The following is a 5916-nucleotide window of genomic DNA, read 5'->3' on the forward strand; positions in this document are numbered from 1 at the left end:
TCTATGTTTCATGATAAGATATAATATTCATTGCGAAGTGTCATGTATTCCTCGTATTCACTTCAAAAGAATGTAAATGCGACACTTCCTTGCTAGGAAATAGCGTTTGGAGATGTCTACGTATCGTAGCAATGGAGTTCTAATGCTTCTAAAAATGCGATATCGCATTTCATTTCTATGTTTCATGATAAGATATAATATTCATTGCGACGTGTCATGTATACCTCGCATTCACTTCAAAAGAATGTAAATGCGACACTTCCTTGCTAGGAAATAGCGTTTGCAGATCTCTACGTATGGAAGCAATAGAGTTCTAACGCTTCTTCAAAAGCGATATCGCATTTCATTTCTATGTTTCATGATAAGATATAATATTCAATGCGAAGTGTCATATGTACCTTGTATTCACTTCAAAAGAATGTAAATCCGACACTTCCTTGCTAGGACTTAGCGTCTGCAGATCTCTACGTATCGTAGCAATTGAGTTCAATGCTTCTTAAAACGCGATATCGCATCTCATTTCTATGTTTCATGATAAGATATAATGTTCATTGTGAAGAGCCATGTATACCTCGTATTCACTTCAAAAGAATGTAAATGCGACACTTCCTTCCTAGGAAATAGCGTTTGCAGATCTCTACGTATCGTAGCAATTGAGTTCAATGCTTCCTAAAACGCGATATCGCATCTCATTTCTATATTTCATGATAAGATATAATGTTCATTGCGAAGAGCCATGTATACCTTGTATTCACTTCAGAAGAATGTAATTGCGACACTTCCTTCCTAGGAAATAGCGTTTGCAGATCTCTACGTATCGAAGCAATACAGTTCTAATGCTTCTTAAAACGCGATAGCGCATCTCACTTCTATGTTTCATGATAAGATATAATATTCATTGCGACGTGTCATGTATACCTCGTATTCACTTCAAAAGAATGTAAATGCGACACTTCCTTGCTGGGAAGTACCGTTTGCAGATGTCTACGTATCGACGAAGTAGACTTCTAATGCTTCTTAAAACGCAATATCGCATGTCATTGCTATGTCTCATGATAAGATATAATGTTCATTGCGAAGTGTTATGTTTTCCTCGTCTACACTTCAAATGAATGTAAATCCGACACTTCCTTTCTAGTAAATTACGTTTCCAGATGTCTACATATCGAAGCAATATAGTTCCAGTGCTTCTTAAAACGCAATATCGCATCTCATTTCTGTGTTTCGTAATAAGATATAATATTCATTGTGGAGAGTTACGTATACCCCGTATTCCGCTCAAAAGAATGTAAATGCGACACTTCCATGATAGGAAATAGCGTTTGCAGATGTCTCCGCATCGAGGCAACAGGGTCCTAATTCTTCTTAAAACACGATATCGCATCTCATTTCTATGTCACGCGATAAGATACAATATTCATTGCGAAGTGTCATGTATACCTCGTATTCACTTCAAAAGAATGTAAATGCGAAACTTCCTTCCTAGGAAATGGAGTTTGCAGATGTCTACGTATCATAGCAATAGAGTTCTAATGCTACTTAAATCGCGATATCGCATCTCATTTCTATGTTTCGTGATAAGATATAATATTCATTGTGGATTGTTATGTATACCTCATACTCACTACAAAGGAATGTAAATGCGACACTTCCTTGCTATTAAACAGCATTTGCAGATGTCTACGTATCGTAGCAATAGAATTCTAATGCCTTTTAAACCGCGATATCGCATCTCATTTCTAAGTCCCATGATAAGATATAATATTCATTGTGGAGTGTTACGTATACCCCGTATTCCGCTCAAAAGAATGTAAATGCGACACCTCCTTCCTAGGAAATAGCGTTTACAGATGTCTACGCATCGAAGCAATTGAGTTCTAATGCTTCTTATATTGCGATACCGCATTTCATTTCTATGTTTCATGATAAGATATAATATTCATTGCGAAGTGTCATGTATTCCTCGTATTCACTTCAAAAGAATGTAAATGCGACACTTCCTTGCTAGGAAATAGCGTTTGGAGATGTCTACGTATCGTAGCAATGGAGTTCTAATGCTTCTAAAAATGCGATATCGCATTTCATTTCTATGTTTCATGATAAGATATAATATTCATTGCGACGTGTTATGTATACCTCGTATTCACTTCAAAAGAATGTAAATGCGACACTTCCTTGCTAGGAAATAGCGTTTGCAGATCTCTACGTATGGAAGCAATAGAGTTCTAACGCTTCTTCAAAAGCGATATCGCATTTCATTTCTATGTTTCATGATAAGATATAATATTCAATGCGAAGTGTCATATGTACCTTGTATTCACTTCAAAAGAATGTAAATCCGACACTTCCTTGCTAGGACTTAGCGTCTGCAGATCTCTACGTATCGTAGCAATTGAGTTCAATGCTTCTTAAAACGCGATATCGCATCTCATTTCTATGTTTCATGATAAGATATAATGTTCATTGTGAAGAGCCATGTATACCTCGTATTCACTTCAAAAGAATGTAAATGCGACACTTCCTTCCTAGGAAATAGCGTTTGCAGATCTCTACGTATCGTAGCAATTGAGTTCAATGCTTCCTAAAACGCGATATCGCATCTCATTTGTATGTTTCATGATAAGATATAATGTTCATTGCGAAGAGCCATGTATACCTTGTATTCACTTCAGAAGAATGTAAATGCGACACTTCCTTCCTAGGAAATAGCGTTTGCAGATCTCTACGTATCGAAGCAATACAGTTCTAATGCTTCTTAAAACGCGATAGCGCATCTCGCTTCTATGTTTCATGATAAGATATAATATTCATTGCGACGTGTCATGTATACCTCGTATTCACTTCAAAAGAATGTAAATGCGACACTTCCTTGCTGGGAAGTACCGTTTGCAGATGTCTACGTATCGACGAAGTAGACTTCTAATGCTTCTTAAAACGCGATATCGCATGTCATTGCTATGTCTCATGATAAGATATAATGTTCATTGCGAAGTGTTATGTTTTCCTCGTCTACACTTCAAATGAATGTAAATCCGACACTTCCTTTCTAGTAAATTACGTTTCCAGATGTCTACATATCGAAGCAATATTGTTCCAGTGCTTCTTAAAACGCAATATCGCATCTCATTTCTGTGTTTCGTAATAAGATATAATATTCATTGTGGAGAGTTACGTATACCCCGTATTCCGCTCAAAAGAATGTAAATGCGACACTTCCATGATAGGAAATAGCGTTTGCAGATGTCTCCGCATCGAGGCAACAGGGTCCTAATTCTTCTTAAAACACGATATCGCATCTCATTTCTATGTCACGCGATAAGATACAATATTCATTGCGAAGTGTCATGTATACCTCGTATTCACTTCAAAAGAATGTAAATGCGACACTTCCTCGCTAGGAAATAGCGTTTGCAGATGTCTACGCATCGAAGCAATAGAGTTCTAATGCTTCTTGGAACGCGATATCGCATCTCATTTCTATGTTTCACGATAAGAATAATACTCAATGCGAAGTGTTACGCATACCTCGTATACACTTCAAATCAATGTAAATGCCACACATCCTTGCTAGAAAGTAGCGTTTCCAGATGTCTACGTATCGAAGCAATAGAGTTCTAATACTACTTAAAACGCGATATCTCATCTCATCTCTGTTTCATGATAATATATAATATTCACTGCGAAGTGTTATGTATACCTCGTCTACGCTACCAGTGAATGTAAATGCGACACTTACTTGCTGGGAAATAGCGTTTGCAGATGTCTACGTTCCGAAGCAATGGATTTCTAATGCTTCTTAAAACGCGATATCACATCTTATTTCTATGTTTCACGATAAGTTATAACATTCATTGCGATGTGTTATGCATACTTCGTCACTTCAAGTGAATGTAAATGCGACACTTCCTTGTTAGGGAATAGCGTTTCCAGATGTCTACGTAATGAAGCGATAGAGTTCTATTGCTTCATTTAACGCGATGTCGCAACTCATTTCAATGATTCATGGTAAATTGCAATGTTCTATGCAATATGTTACATTTGTCTGCATTTAGACTTTAGAAGGATGTGAATCCTATAGTTACTTGCACAGTTTCCAGATCTCTACGTGTCCAAGCAACATATTTCTAATACTTCATACAGCGCGATGTCGCATCTCATTTCAACGTTTCAAAGAAAAGAACATAAAATTATTATAATTATCTGCTTCTACTCTACAAAAGAATGTGAATTCTATAGATCCAAGCAACAGGAGGACAGGCCCTCCACCATTCTACTGGCTGCCCTGATGCGGGCAAAGTATTCCCAGGGCCACTCGAACCGCGACCAGCATCTATCTTACACTCTATCCGATTCATCGTCATGCGTTTTCCATTAAGCTTGCCGGGATCAGTGATATTGATTCGCTCAATTTAAATTATTATTTTCTTTTTAAGTTTCTCGATTTTTTTAGTTTCTCTCACGATATCGTCTATTTCGTTGTACCTTACCCTTACAGTATGGTATATAATCTGTTGTTTGATATTTGTAGGATTTCCTCTTAATAAATGCAATGCGTCCACATATTTTCTTTCTCTTTCTCTTTAGTTACATTGTTGTTATTTTATGCTATTCACCCTCCACATTCCCTCTCTACACCATCTCGGAACAGGCGTTATACGATTACTTCATGATGGCGCCCGGTCTCGTTACACCGAGATCGAGTGTTCTCTCTTGCATCCGTTGATTTACATATGTTATGTATTGGAGAATATTTCCTCTTATTCTTTGTATTCTTCGAATGAAATTACATTGACAGAAGTACGAGCTAGTTCTGCACGCCTATTTGAAACATCATTAAATCACCTTGTTAAACAATAATATATTAAATGTGACTTGGACTTTTAAATTTGAATTTATAAACATCTAACAAATAAATATGTTTTTCTTACTATTCATATCATTATACATTCAGTGATTTATTGTGTGCTGTGATTTGATATAGTAACTGCTTGATTATATTTTACAATGAACTTTGCGTACCAAACATTGTTTTTACTCTTGATGGGAGTGGATAGTTCTTCGTTTTATATTCTTATATCGCATTGATTATAAAAGTATATGATATCCTTTTTATGCAGTCATGTATAATTATGTGCATACAAATTCGCGATTAAGTAGCTATGTGTTCCAATTCAATTCCGAATAATGCACTAAAAAGCATCCCAGATAACAAACGGCAAGATGGTAGCGACACCATGCCGGCATTATATTGCCACTTCCGAGGAGTGTCAACTGATTCGTAGTCATCTGTGACCGGATTCGTTAACTAAAATGCCAGAACGTGTTACCAGCACGTTCTAGACAAGCGAATCGCGCAGCACCAGCACCATGGTGGCACGCGTATCATCGCTCCATTCATGAATCTCCTCAGCAATGACGCAGGATCACATTTTGCAATGGGGAACCTGTGCTTTCATACAAATTAAAACCGTTAGATGTCAGTAGATGTTCAGCATATGAGTATTGATAGACATTTTGATAGTCGTTTTCCTATATTTATAGTTATTGACCGAGTCGTATATATTTCTTTCACTCCATCATGGATTAAAAATATTATTTATAAAAAAAATATTACTTATAAAATAAAAATTCATGCTGTTGCGTCTCTAACTTCGCCTTGTGTAATTTTTGAAATAACATGCTCTCATCGTATTTAATGTAACCCTCAATTGCATGAATTTGTAACGATAAATTGAAGAAAATATATGTAAAATAAGTGTATATATTTTTATGACAAAGTAATTATCGACTTTATGGAAAAAATCGCCCTATCGAGCTAGTTTATGGAAAATAATAAAATCGAGTTCTTATATCTTTGTTTTGTGCCGGTGTATCTATTTTGGAATCAAAATAAATAAATTGCGCAGTTTAGTCATT

This window comes from Xylocopa sonorina, unplaced genomic scaffold (assembly GCF_050948175.1).
Source record: "Xylocopa sonorina isolate GNS202 unplaced genomic scaffold, iyXylSono1_principal scaffold0031, whole genome shotgun sequence".
Classification (NCBI taxonomy): Eukaryota; Metazoa; Arthropoda; class Insecta; order Hymenoptera; family Apidae; genus Xylocopa; species Xylocopa sonorina.